The sequence below is a fragment of the Danio rerio genome, chromosome 4, assembly GCF_052040795.2.
Source record: "Danio rerio strain M-AB ecotype USA chromosome 4, GRCz13ab, whole genome shotgun sequence".
In the NCBI taxonomy this organism is placed as follows: Eukaryota; Metazoa; Chordata; class Actinopteri; order Cypriniformes; family Danionidae; genus Danio; species Danio rerio.
In genome coordinates, this window is record NC_141024.2 from 18,957,822 (window position 1) to 18,971,491 (window position 13,670).

Sequence of the window (13,670 nt, forward strand, 5' to 3'; positions counted from 1 at the left end):
ATAATGTGCAATAAACCAATGAGAGTCTCATCTCCCATTCCCTTTAAGAGTCATTTGAGTCACTATTTACATTGCAGACTTTGTAAATAGAAAAACTGAACGCTTCACTAGTGAGAAAACAGAACAAACCATCTGCAGCGCACGAATAAAAAACGAGCTTCATCCATTCAGCCTCTTTACTTTCTCTTTACTTTTTACTTTACTCCTTTACTTTCGTGGATAAGAAAACAGTGTTGTACGCACTCAACTGAAGACATCTATTAGACTACATATTTCATTTCGCTTGTTAAGCGCAAAATATTTGTTTCAAAACTTTTTCTAAATTCAGTTCTAATTTGCAGCAAATGCATAAATGAGCAATAATAATAAAGTGTGGTCAAAAAACTGAGTTACATCCGAAAACAAGTCATATTCTTATGCCCCGTTTGGTGATGCATACATCTTCAAACCCCACAGGTTAACAAATATATGCTTGATTTTATAAAAACAAATTTAAATATGCATATAATAAATAATACTGATGATAATAATAACATTATAAAAATGCAAACTGTCATAGATAAACTGAACAGATCAACTTTTGCAGATCACCTCCACATCACCAGGAAGCATCCCTGTTATAACATTACAGCGCCTCTGGCCACGCCCCTTCACTGCACGGGGTGTATGTGCTTAACCTGAAAGGTTTATGACATCATTAACTCGGATGTATTTTTTTGTTGCTCCCAAGCTTCGTTTGCCATGAGCTTCGCTAAGCTAACTCTGTAGAAGCCAATGTCTCCCTTTGCATTGAACTTTGAGCGTCTTACATTCAGAGATGTTGTTTATGTTCATTCAGCTACATTACAAATCAACTAAAGTTTAAAACATGATATCGTAGTTGACCACCCCTTTAATTTTACATTTTTTTAAATATGTAAAGATATCTGTGTATTGCTGTACATTCTGTGTGTATTAAGCAATGTGTAAGTGTTTGGACCTGCATAGGGGTATAACTAATGCACTCTGAGCTGAATTTAGACCAGATTTTAATTGGTCAATGGCTCGGTCTATTTCAGTTCCTCAAAATAGCAACATGCCAACAATGTACCTGAACACACCACCTTTTTAAACTGGAACACTCATGTGTGCCATGTGTGCCCCAAGTGGTGCAAATGGATTAGAAACAAGTCTCGCCCTACACGTCTTGTGCCCTATTGCGCCTGGTGTCTGATAGGGACCTCAGACTGTCTTTGTGTGGCAAAAAAATCATATCTTGAGGGTGAGTAAGTTATAGGGATTTCTTTTTCTGGGTGAACTATTCCTTTAATAGAATTGTTCAACATGTCACCAAATGCCTCTTGTTCTAATTACACTAGACTTTCTGAGGGTGCCTTCTTTAATGCTGAAAAATGCATCTGACATTATTTTTTTTCTAAATAATACTAAAAAAAAACATAAATAAATATAAACAGCACACATGATTCCAATGTACGGAAAACCTAAATATAAACATCTCTATGAACTAACTAAATTACAAGCTGCTCAGAAGCTTAACTGCATGTGATTGTTTTCTCATATGTGCACCATATGCTGTCATATAATATAATGTTGTGGATTTCTGTTTTAGTCCTCAAGCTTTTATTTAATAGTCTTTGTGGGCAGCACTGGCATACACTGTAAACACACAGCAAATGGTGCAAAATCTCTTGAGAGGAATGGGCAGCTGCTGAGTATTACAGGGGATGAACAACAGCACACAGGGAATTAACCTGAAAAATATAAGACATACACAAACACAGCTGTGCAAATAACTAAAATCATCTTGATCTGATGTGGTGGACAGATGTTACTGATCAGACAGGTTGATTGTCACTCAAAAAGTTCTGTTCTGTAGATCTGTTATGATCGAAAATACAAGACAATGTTAAATGAAAATAGGAAAAAGCAACTGAAATGTTAATATTTAGGGTTGCATTCACCTTGTTTAAAAGGATTGATAACAAGGATATATGACACTTTGTCTAGCAATTGCACTTCTGCTTGGTTAGGACTTAAGGATGTTTAGGAGACGGATATTGATCAAACTATTAAAGAAAATGATTGGCAAATTGTATGTGATAATATATACCCGAAGTGTACCTCTCTTAGGATCCATGAGCTTAATTTTACATTTTTTAATAGAATCTACATTACACCAATACATATTAAGAATTTTTTTGCCAATTTGCCAATTTTTTTGCCAATGCCACAGCCTTGTGTTTCAAATGTAAAAAAAGATAAAGGTACATTCATTCATAGATTTTGAGACTGTGACAAAATTTTACCATTTTGAAAGAAAATACATAAGGTACTAGAAAATATTCTTAAAGGGTCACGAAACACCAAAACACATTTTTTGAGCTGTTGACAGTCGTATATGTGTCCCACACTGCTAAAAACACTATTAGGACACATATAATTCACTAAAAAGTGTAAATTGGTTGTTTTTGCGTTATTTCAAGGAAATTTGTACTTCCGGTTTGAAACAAATTTTTGAAGCTGCGTCACAGTCATGACATAATAGCGTTGTATTCTAGTGTGCAGACTGGGCGTCTGTGCCAGAGTGAGTCTTATTACGTCTTACAGTGTGTTGCATTAATGCATGAGTAAGGCTTGGTTCAAACCAATCAGCGCGCTCTATTGTGCAACTTCATTAATATTCATTGCTGTCAGAGTGTAGACAGCAGAGACGCCACGTTGTATTGGCAAAACAAGCGTGAAGTGTTGCTTTTATTGTTTGCTGCCGTTAAGTTTTGTTTTCATTTTCTCTCTGTGAGAGCTCAGACTCACGCGTGGATTAACAGTGTACACGACGCTCGACAACAATAACTTACGTGTCTAAGGAGGAACATTGTTTACCTGAGAGCTGTTCTCATCTGCAAACGCTGAGATCCGGATTCGCTTGTAGTCTCCTCTAAATAAAGACGCGGCTCTAGTTGCTGGTGATTGTCCTGTCTCTACAGATTTGGTAATTGAGCGACCAGTGCTCTTTGTTTATTCAGTTCGTATTTTATTCGTATCAAACAAACTATTGCACCCAGTGTAAACAAGTTAGCACTAACAGTTACAACCAAACTATAACCTCGTGTTGGATTTTGTGAACGGAATAACACACGGCTTTCTGACGCTTTCTGACGCTACCTGCCGTGTGCATCTAAGTTTCCGGGAAATGCTGAGTTTTTTTTCTCTCATTCGCCGTGCGGTATCAAACATTGTATGAAAAATACACGCTTAGAGCAGATCCTCGAATCAAATATCTCGTTTGTCGGGAGGGACATGAATGAATTCCCTGAATGAAAGAGCCAAACTGCAGTTAAAGTCCACCAATTAATAATTTAGCAAATAATTCGACAACAGATGTCCATGTAAACACAGTCACATTGTCCGCTGTGGTTGTGTGTTTTGACTCTGAAATTCAGCGCGCCCAAATAGACACTCCCATACCAAGCCTCTTTTCTTCCTCCGACACTCCCCCCTAAACAGAGCTGGACACGCCCACTTTTCTGTCTTTTTCCAAAGTAGAGGTGTGAAAACACCCTGCTGAAACGAGGGGGTTTCATGGCCCTTTAAGCTAAATTTTGACATGACCCCAGCATTGTATTTATTGAATCTTAATGAAAACAATCTGTTTGAAAGAAAAAAGATGCATTCCAGTTATTTATTGTCTTGGTATATTTAGCTAAAAAAGGTATTTTGCTACTTTGGTCTGCATCACAGGCTCCATATTTGAAAATGTGGATATCACAGATTGCTACATGGCTACCATTAGAAAAACTTACCTATGACAAACATAAAAAATCTGACAGATTTTGGTCAATTTGGTCTCCCCTTTGGGAGTACATAAAAGAGCTCTCTTAAATTAACACAGCATCCTTGTCATTCACTTACACTTTTTGTTATAACCTACACTCAAAGACTACTCTAAGATGATGTAATTGTACTTTTAATTATTCTTTATTGTTTAATTATTTATTTGTTGTTGTTTTTTTACATTGATTTCTCTGTTACTTTTTACTCTCAAGACTGTACACTCTCTGTAATATGTTAATACATTTTGATGTTAATGTTTTGTGGATATAGGCATACAATAAAATAAAAAAATGTAAAAATTTTGAAAAAAATATTTAGGGTTGCAGATACTGTAGGTGGATCAACCTACAATACTAGTCAGAGTATTATTTGTTTAATATTTACAAAACCTATTGAACTATGTGTATTTTTATACTTCTAAGCCAAAGTAATCATACATTTTATACCATAATTTACAGAAAATGCACATTAAATGAATTTTCTAAATCATGTACGACAGAATGGGACATTTTGTCTTTATCCAAATTTTTAAATGATATTTTATTTAATTAAAAGTCAAACATTATGCGATCAAAAGCACTTTAATATAAATATAAAACACTATATAAATATAAATGTAAAACACACAGTGGGTATGGAAAGTATTCAATGACGCCAAGCACACAGCTGACATAACGAAGGAGTGGCTTCAAAACAACTCTGGGACTGTTTTTGAATGGCCCAGCCAGAGCCCTGACTTAAACCCAATTGCGCATCTCTGGAGAGACCTAAAAATGGCTGTCCACCAATGTTTACCATCCAACCTGACAGAACTGGAGAGGATCTGCAAGGAGTTATGGCAGAGGATCCCCAAATCCAGGTGTGAAAAACTTGTTGCATCTTTTCCAAAAATCAAAAGTGCATCTATTAAATACTGAGCAAAGGGTCTGAATACTTAGGACATTAGAACGTGATATTTTTTCTTTCGTTTTATTTTTAAATAAATCTGCAAAAATACCAACAATTCTGTGTTCTTCTGTTAATTTGGGGTGCTGTGTGTACACTAATGAGGAAAAAATGAACTTAGCAAATGGCTTCAATATAACAAAGAGTGAAAAATTAAAGGGGGTCTGAATACACATTTCCGTACACATTGTATTTCAAAAAAAGTGCTTTCCAGAATTTCTTTTTTATAATATTTATTCCTGTGCTGGCAAAGCATCATTACTATGCAATCTAATATGATACTTGTTTGTCAGTAATTATCAGTTATTACTGGTGCTCAGTTATCATAAATAGCTATTATTATTATTACGAAAGTGGAAAACAGTTTTGCTGCTTATGAATTATGTGAAAATATTTGTCAGGGTTCATTTTTGAATCTATATATTCGTACATAAAAAATCTATGTAACATTCTAAATGTTTTTATCTTCATAAATTAATTTAATAATTTAAAATACATTTAAATTTAAATAAAACTATAATAAAAGTGTATAAAAAAACATGATGGTGTGTTGCAAAGATGAATTAATATTAATGAATTATGAAACCTAATAAAAGCCAACTAAGCTGTGAACATTCTCAATCTTAACCCTTAATTGTAAATCCAACACAAAAAAAGTAGGAAGCAAGAAAAAGAGATGTAACAATACTAAAATTTGCCATTTTCTTTGAGAGGATACAAGTCTGCATGGTCTGCAGAGAAAATCTTCCACAGTGATTCACACAACTGTGCTAACAAGCAGTCGGAACATGCTAACTTGCTCTATAATAGAAGACAGTTGGGTTAAATTTGTCTAGAGGCCTGCCGCAGAACATTTTGCCTCGTAAACAACTTAAAATTCAGAAGCGTAATGCTTCAGGTACAACGATTCCCAGAACCCATAAGCCAAGGCTTAAGCAACCATTTGCATCGTTTTCCTTAAATCAAGCATTTTGTTAATAAACATGCAAATTGTGTGACCTGCAGGTGTGAGGAAAATGAGCATTTCGTGTCCCCACTTGACTGATCTCCATTGGAAAGTAGGTAATAAGGACTGTGTTTATTATTTAAACTGAACCAGAACATGCGTCTCCTTTATTAATGCGTCCGTGACACTGCAGATTCAGGAGTCGGATGAAAAAAAAAAAACATGTTCCCATGCCAACCGAATGACATCACCGCTGTCAGGATCCAAATTCATAGCGACATGAATATTCAACAGTTGAGAAGTGGATGAAAATAAAAGCGGGAAAGGAAAGAACAAAGCGGCGCAATCAATTGTGCTCCTTTAATGCAAGACACTGCAGGTGAACTAATGGTTATCTCTATATTTGCACAGCGGATTAATTACATTAAGAATTGCAAAGCTTTTTTTTGGTAATATAATAATGTAATAATATAAAAATAATGTATTTATATAATAATGTAATAATATAAAAAATTGTTTAAATACGCAAACTGGGGATTCAATATGGGGATTATAATATGTGCTCAAATATGAACATTGTATAAAACTGGGTTTAAAAGTCTTGCTTATTTTTTTATTTATATATGCATAGATCAAGATATAATGAAATATTTGAGTCACATATACAGTGCATATATATATATATATATATATATATATATATATATATATATATATATATATATATATATATATATATATATATATATATATATATATATATATATCATTAATTCATTTTCTTTACGCAGCAGAGGCCCTTCCAGCTGCAACCCATCACTGGGAAACACCCATACATTCTCATTCTCACAATTTCGTTTACCCAATTCACCTATAGCAGATGTCTTTTTTTAGACTTATAGGGGAAACCGAATACCCGGAGGAAATACAAAAATGCCAACTGACCTAGCCGGGGCTTGAACCAGCGACCTTCTTGCCGTGAGGCGATTGTGCTACCCACTGCACCACCGTGACGCACCATATCTAAATCTTAGAATTAAAGGTTGTTGTTTTTTTACATAAGGGGTTTTGGGAATCTCTTCATCACAATTCAAAAAATACTCCAAACATCCACAAAAAATAAATTAATTTTCACAAATTGTTTATAATCAGGGACAATATGCAAGGACAAAACCCTTCAGAAAATAGAAAAAAAAACTGCAGTATGAAGTGCTTCTGACATAAAGATCACTTCATTTCAGTGCAGGAGAAAAAAAAGCATATTTTGAAGAAAAAAAACAGCCTTTAAATATGTATTGTAATTGAAATCTACACAAACTGACATAAATTGATACGGTGCGACAAAGAATATAAATGAAGGTGTATTTTGGATCATTTTAATTAGACTGAAATAAACACAAAAGCTAAACCGTCCAAAATGTCAAAATTCTGACAGGTTTTCTAAAATATTACGTTTAAAACAGCAAAATGTGACATTTTACTGAAAGATGCACTAATCTGCATACATTTCTAGCACAAAATGTTAAAATTGGATGCTATCAGGTACAAAACTCTTGTTTCAGGAATTTTTAACACATTATGGGTTTTTACAGAGGAGATTCAGGGTAATTTTTTAATTACTTTATAATTCAGAAAACATTGTGAACATCCAAAAAAACAAAAATGCTGAAAACTTTAGATTACAGCACTCAAAAATGGCTTTTTAAAAGCATCTCCTCCACCATGTTGCAGTCAAACAAAACAGTTGTCATGCCAAATTGCTACTGTAAACAGAAGCTTGACCCGTATTCAAGTAATTTTGAGTTATTCTGATTGGTCCACTTTTTTTTTGCATCTGACCTTGATGCGCATTGCACCATGTAAAAGTTTAAATTATTTTTTTCTTGGCATGGCATTTAAAAAATGCAGCTCATTTGTGTGATGGGCTGCAAGAGAGGAAAGTGTATAATGGTCACGCATGTGCATCAAGAGCTTGTTTAAATATAAGACACTGTCTCATCTCGTGCACACAACAAGAGCAGTGATTGAACAGGAGTTCTCCACTGCACCCACTAAGCGTAAGAAAGGATGGATGGACCTTCCGTTTTAGCATTTGAGCAATTCCAAGAAAATGTCAACCCTGCCATAAGATTCAACTAAATGTTTCTGTATTTTTTAAGTAAGCAATAATTTTACAGTACTCAAAAATGTCTCTGTCAATGTGTTCAAACTATTATATTTGATTTAGCAAAGTCACAAAAGTGTCACATCCATAATGAAGCTGTTTTCTCATGAATGCAAAAATGTCAAATAAGATAAAATTATTCATTTTTGTTCTGCCAGCTGATTAGTGATTAGCATTGTTTTTATTGGGTTGTGCAGTTTAATTCACAAAGGTTCTACATAGTATCTTGTAAACTGTAAACTCGCAAACGTTTTTGGTTTTTGGTCACATCCATAATGCATGTTTATTTTCCTCATTTAAAATGTAAAAAATGTTTATAGATTGATATTTTTTTATCCCATATACATTTGGATTGGCCCATGCCCCGGAAGGGGTGGAGGGCATAAGTAAGTACATTTGGATAGTTGTTTTGGAAAACATAATATAATGTTAACATGTACTTTCTCTGTGACTTTATGTTTTAAATCTTTACTGCAAATGTCACATCCATAACACTGGAATTGCTAATTTTCATTAAATGAGATTTCAGTTTTGAAGTTTACTGAATCGTAAATACAATGCACAATTAATTGATTTGTCTGACAGTGCTTATATGTTTGAGTGAGATGAGTGGTTACTTTTTCCAGTTGTACCAAATCCATATCAAAGAGTGACCCCAAAACAGGTACATACCTAACTTTGACTTCTTGTTTAGATGCAAAAATCTCTAAATGCCCTTTAATATTTTCTTCCAAAATTAGCATTTTTCTCTGACTCCTGTGTGTGGACACAGTAATTTTATTTTTATAGTGATAAATAAGTTTTTCATTGCCTTTAAAGTGAAATAACTGAATATAAATATAGGGGACTGAGCAAAATGCTTATTTTAGGAGGACATTTTAGATGGCATTTAAAGTTTCATTTTACATCTGAACTCTTTATATACACTCTTTATATAAAAATCCTTTGCTGCTTACTACTTATATAAAATGAATAAAAACATAACAAATTTTTAATTTTTTGGGGGGACAACTTAATTCTTTCATGTTCAATCCATTTGCATTTGTTAAGTTAACTTAATCGATTTATGTTGGAACAACATGAATACATTGCATGAAACCTTTTGTTTTTCACATTTTACCATTAAACCTCTAACAATATACGCTGTAAAAATGCTGGGTTCCACACAACTACTTCATGTTTTCCCAACACAAACAGATTAAGTTAACAATTTTACAAATTTAAGTGAATTGAGCATAAAACAATTAAGTTGTCCCCTAAAATACCTTAACAATTGTGTTGTTTCAACTTATTTTTAAACCTGTATTTTGAACAAGCAGCAACATGCAAGTATCCAATCGCTCATGCATGAATTGAACAAATCAAAACATAAATATAAATACAGCTGCAGTTTAATGTACGTTAGTGGAGATTTATGAATCAGTGCATGAGAAAAAAAGTCATTTTGAGAAAACAGGCCAAAAAAATATGTACTGTGGGGCTGCACGATATTGGAAAAATCTGACACTGCAATATTTTGTTTTTCTTCAATAAATAACATGATATGAATACAATGCACCAGATGAGTTAAATAGTTCTATTTGGACTAACTCATTTATTTAGATAGATTGAAATGATTAAGTCTTCTTCTATGCAATACAATGCATTTGCATAAATCATAATAAATTACAAGCATACAAAAGTGAAATAAACAGCACTTTACTGTATTCTAACAGTATCCAGATACAGAAAATAAATAATCAAACATAAAATAACATGATCATCATTGTATAAATTATTTTAAATAACAATATCTTTATCCTTTAATCTTCAATAAATAATCTAATCCTTGTGGATACTAAATCATCAGGCATAAAAAAAATTACTGTTCGTAACTTTGAAAAATTAAAAATTAATTTGATTTGATTGTTCAATCACTGTATACCTGAATACATTTCAACGCTTCAGAAAACAATAAAGCGCTGTTTATTTATTTGGCATATTTTTCTTTATTGAATTTATCTATGGTTGTAGATCGTTTAATATATTTTGTGCACCCCGTACAAAATCTTCCCAATCAATCTAAATCTCAATCTAAAATCATAGAGTCTTTACAAACATTTATTCAACTCATCTATTGAAATTGTATTCATATCGCAATAAATATAGCAGAATTAAAAGATTGCAATGTGCCCTTGCATTTTTTTGCATTTGTTAACAAGACATTGTATTCTTCTGTTATGGAAACAAAGTTTTACCCCTGAATATTGACAACTGGTTGCGAGATGCAATAAGCTAATATCCATTTGGAAAAAATCTGATTTACAATAAATGTCAATGCTAGGGCTTTTTCTGAAACATGGGACCCATTTAGAATGTTCTTTTCTAAGCATGTCAGTATCTCTACAAACCGTCAATCTAAATCTTAGGGCCATTTAAATGCAATGCAAATATAATTAGGTACTTTAAAAATACCTGAGGATTCATTTTTTGTAATATTGGGTTATCAAAGTACTGTATATGTGTATTCTATACGGATGTTTTATTTCTTAATCAATGTATTTTTATTTTGTAATTTATTTATTTTATTTACTTATTTGATTCATTTATTTATTTATTTTAATTATCATTAGGATTATTTTTTTATTGTTTTCTCTGTTAGATATATGTAATTTCAACTTGTGTAGAGGGTAGGGGTAGGAATAATATTTGTTTAAATTTCTCTGTAAATATACTTTGTTATATTTGTAAAAATTAAATAAACAAATCAAGAAAAAAATTACAATGTGTAATTTTCCCAATCTCGTGCAGCCCTAGCGGATACACACATTGTGATACTGATGCTCTAATGATATATTGTGCAGCCCTAATGTACTGTAAATACAATCTACAAACACAAATTTTTAAAGTGTGACAAGAAAACGTATTTTCAATGTGATCTTTCTATTAGACTGAATGTACACCTTTCACCTATTCAAAAAGTCCAAAATCTCAATACTGACAGGTGCACAAAAAAGCAGTACTTTTGCCTGGAAGCTAGAAATTAAAGAGAGTGCTTAAGTGTAAAGAATGTTTGCTCAAAGTATAGCGCTCGTCCTCGACTTCCTAGAAATCTGCAAGCACGCTTCTTTCTTTTTTTTTTTTTGACCCCTCCCCGTTTCTTTTATGCCTTCTTCCTAGCCCCCACCCCCCATCCTCCCCAATTTATTACCATCTGAACCACAGTAAGTCAATAAAATCTTCAGCTCAGTAACTGGAGACGGGAGGGAGAGGGAGAGCAGCCAACAAACGGCTTTGATTATATTTTTCCTAGAAAGGAGGATGCTCGGCGAGAGTGCTGGGCCGCAGCGCTAGTGCCAGGAATTAATGCAGCTTTCATGGAAAAGCAGGGCAGCGCACCAAGTCGGCCTGGCCTTGAGAGACTCAAAACACTACTTCAGCTCTTTTTTATACCTCGCTCTCCCTCTGCTTTCCTTTTCACGTCTTGTTTTTCTCGGAGGCAAGGGGCTGCTTATTATTTTTTCAGAGGTGTTCTGGGGCTTGCCTGACTGTGTGATTGAAAAGAGGTGATGCAAAAACAACAGAAAGCGCTAATAAGCCGTATTTTTCCCTGCATAGTTCAAGCAGAGAGGTCTATTGTTTGTCTAGAGTAGGTGATGCAAATAAGGCATTTTACAGACCATGTTTCATTTAAAATAAAACATTGATTTTCAAATCATATGCAAATTAGCTATGCTTCAAATGCACAGGTTATGGGTTCATTGTTAGACAATTGTCATTGTATTGGCAATTAAATTGAACCAAATGTTATTTAATACTCTGGTCAGATATACGAGACATGCAATGGTTTGACCTCTTACTTTATTAGTGCAACTGATTAATAAGATTACAATTGTTTTGAGAGAGAGAGAGAGAGAGAGAGAGAGAGTTAAATCAGGTGAAACTGGGAGGGAATATTAGGGAGCATCTGACTAAAATGTGACTGAATAACAATTTACACTCCAACTAGCTTTATGTTATATTCCTAATGCTACAAAAGTCCAGCCTTACTCCAGTCATGAATTGTCTTCCTTTTATATGTTACATTTTTTTTCTAAATTATTTCTTGTATTATGTATTTGTTTGTTTATTTAACAGGAACAATACATGTGACATGGTTATACAAAGACAACCTATGCTGTACATAGGGCATATAGCATGAAGCTAATTTGCAGCCCTCATCCATTGTGTACATAACAAAATAAACAAATAAACAAACAAACAAACAAACAAAAAACACAATACAACAAATATGTACAGTTTATACAGAGCCACAAACATAAAAATGTAAGTCAATCTGCATACTAAATAAACCTGACCAATCTGAAAGAATAATACTTTATAATACTAATACCCGATGTTCACATAGCTGTAATGATTTCAACCATTGTTTCAGCTTTACAGAAAAAAAAACTGGGAGTAAACTGTATGAAATAAATATATAATTGTATTTAAAAATAAATTAATAATTATTTATTATTAATTAATATTAAAAACTGTATTTATTAATTTGTCCTATCATTAATTTTCTTTTCAGCTTAGTGCTTTTTGAATTTATTAATTAATCAATACATTTTTTGGAAGAAAAAATGACGACTAACATATATTATTAACATAAATTAGAGAAAACGCCTACTAAAAATGTCATTCAGTGATCAATAGTTTCAATACAAAAAAGCTATCTTGCCTTAAATCAAGAATCACCTGATGATATATTTAAATTGTATATTCATTGATTACAGTGCAAACTGTTAAAGCTCAAATTCATTGTTCATTAAAAAACAAATTATACCTTGCCACTATTTGTCCAACCACTTTTGTCCCACAATTTTAATGTCATTTTATGATCAGTATTTTATTTTTGCAAGACATCACTGAAATACAAAGACTCAATAATGCCTGATAAAGCTTACATGACTTTAAATCAGTTTTGAATTTGTTTGTTTAACACGGACTTGCACAACAATACATTGACCTCAAAAGGAAATATGCTTTGTGCCAGGCTTTAGCAAAGATGCCATTTACACCTGCAGTTCTTATAGTGTATAGTGTTATCTGGTAACTTATTTTCAGTTAAATAACATCAAATGTAAAGGTTAATTATTGTTTGCATGCATATTAATGATGACTGTTAGGAAAACTAAGGACAGCTATAGTCACAAAACGTTCAGCATGTTTCACTTTGATTTCATTTTGTGGAGATATAACCCACATATGAGGACATTTAGGACAAAAAATACTGCCTATCTATCCATTCATCATTTGCAGCATTGTTTGCATAAAATAATGCAAAAGGTTCCCTGTTTTCAGACATCTTTATATTTATCACTGTAGTAGTTTTAACTTCAGATGAGTCTAAAATATTGAGAAATGAATATTTGGTGGAGTAATACTGAGTTTCAGTCACAACAACTGAAAATATATGTTATTCTCACAAATAGTCATGTTTCTGGGAATGCTCTAAATGCAAAACTTTTACTTAATATTTGAAACAGATGTTTTATAAAAATACTATAGTATTTTATACTGTATGGTGTATTCTGTTTATGATTTTAAAAAAATCTACAATATATTATAAAATGTTGATAATGAATACTACATAATACTTTAGATATAATGATCTGATAAAGTGCAATCAATTCTGTAGTATATTTCAGTTTATACATCATGTAAAGATGAAGTGTAATAGTTATTGTACAGTATTCAGTAATTATTTGATTATATTACTATAGCACAATATTAAAACTATAGATAACAACTATAGAA

At 32.7% G+C, this 13,670-nt stretch overlaps 1 protein-coding gene across 17 annotated transcripts in view; it reads right to left on the minus strand.

Annotated features, from left to right (window-relative positions):
- The window catches only part of cradd (CARD and death domain containing adaptor protein), a 93,066-nt gene that overhangs the window by 78,147 nt on the left and 1,249 nt on the right, over positions 1–13,670 (minus strand).